Source organism: Pongo abelii, chromosome 15 (assembly GCF_028885655.2).
Source record: "Pongo abelii isolate AG06213 chromosome 15, NHGRI_mPonAbe1-v2.0_pri, whole genome shotgun sequence".
In the NCBI taxonomy this organism is placed as follows: Eukaryota; Metazoa; Chordata; class Mammalia; order Primates; family Hominidae; genus Pongo; species Pongo abelii.
Genome location: NC_072000.2, coordinates 110,987,846 through 110,997,256, shown reverse-complemented (window position 1 = coordinate 110,997,256; position 9,411 = coordinate 110,987,846). Strand labels below are relative to the sequence as shown.

The 9,411-nt window shown below is 47.5% G+C and overlaps 1 long non-coding RNA gene across 1 annotated transcript; it reads left to right on the top strand.

Annotated features, from left to right (window-relative positions):
• The first annotated feature begins 6,790 nt into the window (after positions 1-6,790).
• On the top strand, positions 6,791-8,564 carry LOC129049960 (uncharacterized). Its single transcript, XR_008513431.2, has 3 exons — positions 6,791-7,033; positions 7,338-7,765; positions 8,525-8,564. It is a non-coding gene; the product is annotated as an uncharacterized LOC129049960 (long non-coding RNA).
• The last annotated feature ends 847 nt before the right edge of the window (positions 8,565-9,411 follow it).

The following is a 9,411-nucleotide window of genomic DNA, read 5'->3' as shown; positions in this document are numbered from 1 at the left end:
ATGGCCGTACTGCCCAAGGTAATTCATACATTCAATGCCATCCCCATCAAGCTACCAATGACTTTCTTCACAGAATTGGAAAAAACTACTTTAAAATTCATATGGAATCAAAAAGAGCCCGTATTGCCAAGTCAATCCAAAGCCAAAAGAACAAAGCTGGAGGCATCACGCTACCTGATTTGAAACTATACAACAAGGCTACAGTAACCAAAACAGCATGGTACTGATACCAAAACAGAGATATAGACCAATGGAACAGAACAGAGCCCTCAGAAATAATGCCACATATATACAACCATATGATCTTTGACAAACCTGACAAAAACAAGAAATGGGGAAAGGATTCCCTATTTAATAAATAGTGCTGGGAAAACTGACTAGCCATATGTAGAAAGCTGAAAGTGGATCCCTTCCTTACACCTTATACAAAAATTAATTCAAGATGGATTAAAGACTTAAATATTAGACCTAAAACCATAAAAACCCTAGAAGAAAACCTAGGCAATACCATTCAGGACATAGGCATGGGCAAGGACTTCATGTCTAAAACACCAAAAGCAATGGCAACAAACGCCAAAATTGACAAATGGGATCTAATATGAAATTCTTAATGAGTTCTATAGTTATAAGTACATTATTTCTCCTTATTAAAACTAATCTTTTTTGCTGAATGGGTGGAAGATGGTGGCTTCCCTGCAAAAGAAAACATAGTTAGTTCTGTAAAAAGTTCGCCGATTTCTTCCACTATAGGCCTGCCCTGGCATAATACAAGCTCCCAACTTAAGAACTTATGATTTTCCACCCATTGGAGAAGCCATCTTTTCCATCTATTATAAAAACAGAAGACACTTCATTAATATCACTCCCACTATAGGCTATGCCATATCCAGTGAGGTAGGATGGCTGACAGTGGTGCGAATCCAAGTAATTGGTCAAGCACTGCTATGCATGAAGAAACACCACAGCATACTCTACACTGTCACTCATGATATGGAATGGTTGCTTCCTCAGCAATGTAACTGAGCCCTTAACATGTGGCTGGGATGAGAAGGCAATGCCAGCCTGCAGAGTGGAACCTGTTCTTCCCTCTGGGGTTAGCTATAGGCCTGTGGCACTCATGGCTGGCCCTACTTTCCTTACAACTGGACGAAACAAAGCAACTGGATATGACCTTATATCCCAGGACATAAGTGTCCAAACTGCATTCTCTTTATGTCAACTGGAAAAGTGTGAAAGACAGACACTATTCTCATAAACGGACATCCTAGTTGTTCCACCCACTAGCCAGCTCTTCCCCCCAGGTGGCAGTCAGAGATTTAGAATCACAAGTAGAGGCCCTGGCTAAGCATACCACCAGTCCCTTTAACAACAGCTACCATGCCATCATCATTCTTACTGAAGAAACCTCACAGATTTGACAAGTGACACTATGAAGCTATATGACCCTAGGTATTGCAACTACAGCCAAAGGTAACACTTGTGTATTAATGAACACTGAATATTGCATATATATACAAGATGAGTCCCACAATATAACTCAAGCTATGCAAGCATTAGATACCCATATTTCTGCTAGAGATGGATGCCCTCTCTCAGGACCCTGTGACAGCATGGTTTAGTTGACTTCCTAACACATGGAAGACTTTCATATATAGTAGAGCTGGTATACTGTTAATTGCTATCTTCAGTTGCTGTGGATTTTATTGGTATCTTGCACTTTAAGTGAGAATGTAATACTGACCTTCTCAAAAACTCCTAGGTCCTTGCACCATAATGCTCCAACAAACACCTACTGTAATTCCGGAGACTCCAGAATATTTCCAACTCCAGTTTAATGGATTCCCTTCCAATACATACAAGCTATGCCCTTTCTAAGTAGTCAGATTGACTATGACACACGTTTTCCATAGAAACGAAATGGAATTTGACGGTGGGGAATTATATACAGGAAGCTTAATTTCAAAATGCATTTTAAACTTATTTTTTTGAGGTTTTAATATTATTTTCTATACTCTTTGAAACCTGAAATTTCACACTTACATTTTAATTCAGACTTAATAGGAACAAATAACCAGAACACATGGATTGCCTGTAATCTCTATACCTTCTATTGTAAGCCACACTTCAAGTGTAACCTTACTTGTCAGCACAGTATGGTTAGCATAGGCATAATCGCTTGTCCTGACTGTCCAGAAGGCAGGGTGGTATTAAGTATGTGGCCTCTGGAGCTGGGAAATCTGGCTCTGTATACTGTCTCTGCCACTGCTCACTGGAGGACAATGGGCCAGTTACTTCCTATATCCCAGTTTTCTCATATGTAAAGTACGGTTGTTGTAAGAATGAAATTGGTTAATATTTAGTACCTAACAACTAGTAGGCATTACATGTTAGCTATTGGTATTGCTATCATCAGAGAACACACAGGAGTCCATTGTTATTTTTACCCTCCCCCTCCAAACAAAATGTGTAAGACACTAGACATGATAGCTCTGTAACAGGGTTTGTCATGTATTAAATTGTGTACCCAATTGATATGTCAAAGTCCTGACAACTAGCACCTCAGAACATGTCCTTATTTGGAAATATGGTAGCTGGAGATGTTATTAGTGAAAATGAGGTCTTACTTGAGCAGGGCAGGCCCTCAATGTGGGAAGATTGGTGTCTTTCTAAGTACAAGGAAATTTGGACACAGAGACAGAGACATACCGTGTGCCATATGACAGCAGAAGCAAAGTAGTGGTGCAGCAGTAAACCAATGCATGTCCGGGATTACCAGTCACCTCCACAAGTGAGGAAAGGGCAAGGAAGAATTCTCCTGAGTCTCAGAGGGAGTGCAGCCCAGCTCACACTTGATTTTGGACTTCTAGTCTCTAGAACTGTGAGAGAATACAATCCTGTCATTTTTAAGCCACCCAGTTTGTAGTATTTCATTTTGGTAGCCCTAGGAAATTCATACAGAATTCTTCACCCAAAAGGAAGCACTCTTTCTCACAAACAGTCAAAGTCCTGGATGATGGACAACCTGGAGATTGCAAACCTCCAAGGAATCAAAGGAGGTTCTATAAAGTCTAGGAGCCCCATCTTTCAAGGCTGCTCCTCAAGTCCACACCCACACTTTGGAAGGAGAATCCTGCTCTTGGACATGGGATCCTTAGTGAGCCAACTGCCAATAATCCAACATCGTCATGAATTAAAGATCTCTGACATTTCCTCTTCACCAAGGGGAATTCTGTCAAGTAGTAAGTAAAACCCTTCTTCAGTAATCTCCACACCAAACAGTTCTGCATGGCTTGGGATGCCTCAGGAAACTTATAATCATGGCAGAAGGAAAAGGGGAAGCAAGGAAGTCATACATGGTGGCAGGAGAGGTTAAACTTTTCTGTCTCTCTTGGGTGTAAAGATATAATCTTGAGGCAAACAGCAGAATCAATTTTCTTACGCCTTAAAATAGAATCCACCTTTCTCCCTTTCACCATAAATATTCCCTTCACATTAATCTAACTTTATGTTTGCATTGAACTATGTGCCTTTTTGGACGTTCCGGAAGCTAATTTGAGACAGACAGACAAAGTCGGGAGACCCTGATGCAAAATTCCAGAGGTGACTTCAAGGTTGCTAGTTAACAACCCAGGCATTGCCGAGATGATGCCAGCCCAAGATCCAGGTGGACCGGGACGCCAGAGAGCCGCCAGAACAAGAGGCACAGACCTGGTTCTCAGTCCAAATCTTGCATGCCTTTCTTATCAACTTTTCCTTTTTTAAAGCCCTGCCTTTCCTTCAAAATTGAAGTGGTTGCTTTGGATGGGAATACGGTCACTTCCCCTTCACCATTATGGTTAATACAATTATCTTTGTACCAGATCTCGCTCTTTTTAATTGGATCCTGCAGGTGGCAGATTCTGGACCAGAGTGAGGTTAGAAACTGAATGCACATACTGGGTGGTTCATAGACGCTGCGTTCTGTGAAGTTTATGGGTGGATTCCTGGGGAAGCCTGCAAGCCTGTTAGTGATTAGCAGAACCGCATCCAGCTACTGGGATCTGCACGTCAGGTGCCGTGAGCCCCTCACCATGTTCCCTGGTCCCAGCTGCCCGCGGATGGTTCAGCCTTGACAACGGGCTCGGTGTTCTGGGTGGTGGGAGAGCAAGGGGGCCCCTTGGGCAGCGTCCTACAGGGCTGTGAATCCAGGGGCCCACCCGGTGTTCCCTGTGGAGTCACTCAGGGAATGAGGGGGCCTCTCAGGGCACAGAGCTGTGCCGCCTTTGTGCAGTGGTGGCTGAATACAGTGACACTGGGCGCGTGGTGAGAAGCGGGGCAAGGTCAGCTCACTGGACCCTCCGCCCTGAGCCTCAGATGAGCCGGGGGTCCCCAGACAGGCCCGGCCTCTGCCCTGAAGACACTGGAGCCTTTGCTAGGGCCGCCACCGAGCAGCCTTGACCTCAAAGCAGCGGGAACCTCTCTGCCCACCTCGGGAACCTGAAGGCAGCGGCGGCCTCTCCCAGCCAGGACCCCGCCGGCCTCCGGGTCTCCAGGCCCAACCCTGTACAACCTAAAGGAAGTCCGCGCTGACCTACCTGGACACAGCGCCGTTGGGTGGGCGGGCGCGGCGGGGCGAGAAGCACTGGGCAGCTGCCACAGAGATGCGCGGGGACTGCCGGGAAGTGGGCGGTCCGGGAGGCGCGGGGCTGCTGGGAGGTGGGCGGTCCGGGGACGCGCGGGGGATGGCGGGACGTGGGTGATCCGGAGATGCCAGGGGGCAGCTGGGACGTGGGCGATCTGGAGAGGCGCGGGGGCAGCTGAGATGCAGGCGGTCCGGGGACGCGCGGGGGCTGGCGGGTTGTGGGCGGTCCAGGGATGCGAGGGGGCAGCTGGGACGTGGGCGTTCCGGGGACGCGTGGGGTCGCCGGGAAGCGGAGTCTAGGACTTAGATCCGCCTTCTCTTCAGGCCATGCAGCCCCGAAGCTTCGAATCCTGGGGTGACTCCTGTCCATGTTGGAAGAGACCCACCCAGTCCTGGCAAGGGACAAAGGCCTTAGGGCAAGAAATGTTAGCAGAGTCCTGGAAGACGATGTGAGGAACGGGTAGCGGCCACCGGATGGTGATCATTCTTCTACAAGACCTTGACATGGATGGGGAGAAACAGAGAAGAACCCTCCACGTTTGCCCCACTGGACATGCCCACCACCCTTTACCAGCCCTTTCTAGAAGGCCTGTGCATGACACATTGAAAAAGCCGCTCTCGACCTTCCCCTGACCTTTTAAAAGTAAACATTTGCTGCATCTAACCCGCCTAGATGTAAGGAGGTTCCCAATGTATGATAGAGTCAGAAAATTACATGCCTTGTAAGTTACCATGTGCTTGTCTTTTGTTTTTCTTTTTCTTTTTTTTTTTTTGAGACGGAGTGTCACTCTGTCGCCCAGGCTGGAGTGCAGTGGCAGGATCTTAGCTCATTGCAACCTCAGATTCCTGGGTTTCAATAATTGTACTGCCTCAGCCTCCCGAGTAGCTTGGATTACAAGTGTGCACCACCATGCCTGGCTAATTTTTGTAGTTTTTAGTAGAGATGGGGTTTTGCCACGTTGGCCAGGCTGGTCTTGAACTCCTGACCTCAGGTGAGCCACCCACCTTGGCTTCTCAAAGTGCTGGGATTGCAGGTGTGAGCCACCTTGCCCGGCCATAAGTTACCACGTGCTTTTTAAAAAATCATAGCAAAGGGGTGTCTTCTGGAAATGACATTTGAAATGGAGTTATTAGACCACCCCTGGAAGGGACACAGTAACCACACGTCCACGTTCGTTCAGTGGGTGAGAGGACATGGAGGGGAGACCTGGGCAGGAAGGGAAGAGGGTTTCATGCCAGACTGCTCATATTTAAAAGACATTTTCATATCATTGTCATTGTTTTCTTGTGTGCATTTTATTCCTCGCTATTGTACACATCACTGGAAATGCTAAATGTTCTTTTGAAATATCTAGTCTTTCTAGATGTTCTGAAGTGCCTGGTATATGTTAAACTTACAGGTAGTAAAATAATAAATTTCGTAAATATCTTTTTGTTAAAATTACATGTAGTGTTTTATTTTATTTCGATGTTGGTGGGGGGTGGGGAGGAATGGCCAAATCCCTGCTTGATCAACACACATTGTGTTTGTGCTCTGGTTGGGTAAGAGAGAGGAGGAGAAAGTGCAGACTTCTAGGCCTCTGTGCGCACTGGGAGGCGAGATTAATGATCATCTCTTCTGTCTGTGTGTTTGTTTTATTTATCTATGGATATCCCGTGTATAAAGGATGAACAAGTCCTATTTATAACATCTTTTCAGGTGTTAAGTTGCCAGTGTATGACGGAAATAGCGTTATTAAAGGAAAGCAGCTTGTTCACATTGAGTTAAAATTCATAAAAAGCCCGTCTTCTGAAAAGGACCCTTGGGCCCTCCCGCCGCAGCCTCCGGCGCCAGTTGCAGGAAGACCTGGCCAGAGTGAGGTGGGCGGCACAAGCTGCTGCTGGCTGCGGGGAAGGCGGAGGAGCCCGTGTCCACGCAGGTGCGCCGCAGGCTCGCCACAGGCTCGCCACAGGCTCGCCACAGGCTCGCCACAGGCTCGCGCGGCCCTGGTTGCTGGGCTCGGCGCGGGCCGCGTGGGGGCGCCTGCTGGGAGTGAGGAGGCGCCATCCTGGCTCGCCTGCCCCAGGAGGACGCTCTGGGCCTGCGCAGATGCAGTTCTTGAGGATGGGCGCGGGCGCTGGGGGCCGTGCTCCTTGGGCTGCTGCGCCTCCACTGAGTCGCCTGGGTGTGAGGACCTCGCGCCGGCGCCTCCAGGAAGGACGCGGAGCCGCCGCGGCCGAGCCGAGGGCTGCAGCTGCTGCCCGACGCCCGCGAGAAGGCCCTTCCGCCACCGCCCGCGGGTCCGAACTTGGAGCAGCTGCTGCCAGCTGAGGCGCCAGCGGCGTCGGGAGCTCCTCAGAGTCAATGTTTTGTGCTGGATTCGGCATGTCCTCTGAAAACTCGGGATTTTGTCACTGAAATGGTGACAGGAGGTGAGAAGTTTTTTAGACGTTGCCTTCCCTGGCCGGGCGCGGGGCTCAGGCCTGGAATCCCAGCAGTTTGGGAGGCCGAGGCGGGCGGATCGCTTGAGCTCAGGAGTTGGAGAAGCTGCCTTCGTGGTAACTGTGGTCTTAAGTTCAGCTGGCTTTTCCTTGAATTAGCTGCTTTTGTGATTTCTTTCAGGCTCATCTTTTGTCAGTTAAAAATCCAGTGGTAGGTGTAGCTTAGTGACGGGAAATTTTTGGTTTTGTTTTGGCTACAAGTAAGTCTTGGAAATTATTTTCTTTTACGTTCCAGTGTGAGCAAATCCAGAAGGATGTCAGATTAAACACCAAATTTAACAAATTCACCCGGACACTGTGGCTCACGCCCGTAATCCCAGGACTTGGAGAGGCCGAGGCGGGTGGATCATGAGGTCAGGAGTTTGAGAACAGCCTGACCAACATAGTGAAACTCCGTCTCTACTAAAAATACAAAAATTAGCCGGGCGTGGTTGTGCGCACCTGTAATCCTAGCTACTCAGGAGGCTGAGGTAGGAGAATCGCTTGAACCCGGGAGACAGAAGTTGCACTGAGCCGAGATTGCGCCCCTGCACTCAGCCTGGGCGACAGAGCGAGACTTCGTCTCAAAAAGCAGAAAACAAAATCATTCATTGGAATACTGCTCATCATTACAATTAATGAACGTTTGATAGACGCATAAACGAACTAAATTCACAAGTACATGTAAGTAAAATAAGCCAAAAAAAAAACTACATCCTGTATGATTACACTTTTATGCATTCTACAGAATAGAAACTAAAGTGACATGAAGGTTGGGAGTTGAATGGAGAAAGTGAGAGAAAAGAGGGAGGAAGGAGGAGTTGCAAGAGAACAAGAGAAAATGTTGAGGGTAATTGATTTGTTTTCTATCTTAATAATGGTGATGGTTACATCAATAATTTCCAAATTGTACATTTTGTGTGTTAATTATAATTTTATATCATTCAAGCTATTACAAATAAATACGTGTATAAATTTCTTAGGGACAGTGTGAGGGAGATGGATAAATCACATAAAAAGTCAGATATTTCTGAATGTACAATGAATAACCCTTAGCCCTATCTGTATTTTTTGGTAGATTCTGAAATGCAGCAGTTTTTTTTTTTTTTTTAATGTTTTTATTACAAGAAGGGTTTCTTCAAACCACACCAGGTGTGTGTAACTCTGGGCTAAAGTTGGTTAAAGGAGCAGTGGGATCCGGTGGAGAGGAGCACAGACCCCGATCCTGGAGCCCATTCTTGTCACATATGAGCTCCAGGACACATCTCATAGCTCCCTTATGATTCTGGGTTTACATTCTCATCTGTAAATGGAGGACCAATGGGCATCTGCCTCTGACAATGTATTTTCATGTGTTATGATAATGTATGCTAAGTGTTTGCCACAGCACAATCTTTTAATAAGAAATTACATTTTTTTCCAAATATTATCATTGTCTTCAAGCCCCACCAGCCACCAGAAAACTTCATCTGCTCTGTGCCCTGCCCTGTCCTCAGACATCCAGCCCAAGAGACCTATATAGTAGGAGACATGCAAATAGTTCCCTCCCTCTGCTGATGATGAAAACCAGCCCAGCCGTGACCCTGCAGCTCTGGGAGAGGAGCTCAAGCGCCAGGATTCCCAGGTGTTTTCACTTGGTGATCAGAACTTAACACAGAGGACTCACCATGTTGTTTGGGCTGAGCTGGGCTTTCCTTGTTACTATTTTAAGAGGTGATACATGAAGAACTACAGATATTGTTTGTGAGTGGATATTAGAGAAACAGTGCATATGTGTGGCAGTTTCTGACCAGGATGTCTCTGTGTTTGCAGGTGTGCAGTATGAGGTGCAGCTGGTAGAGTCTGGGGGAGACTTGGTACAGCTGTGGCGGGGTTGGGGGTGTCCTGAGACTTTCCTGTGCAGCCTGTGGATTCACCTTGAGAGGCAATGACATGAACTGGGTCCACCGGGCTTCAAGAAAGGGGCTGGAGTGAGTCTCATACATTAGTGCTAGTGGTGGTAGCCTATACTATGCAGACACTGAAGGGTAGATTCGCCATCTGTAGAGACAATGGCAAGAGCATGCTGTACTTGCAAATGCACAGTCTGAGAGATGAGGACTCGGCCGTGTGAGAGACATGGTGAGGGGAAGTCAGTATGAGCCCAGCCAGAAACCTCCCTGCAGGAACCCTGGGGTGGGGGGAAATCAGCTGCAGGGGGCGCTCAGGACCCACTGATCAGAGTCAACCCCAGAGGGAGGTGCACATGGAGATTAGGGGCTGGATTCCTTCCAGGATGTGGGACTTCAACTTCTTCTGACAGTTTCGCCAGGGAACCGCTCTAAGTTTAG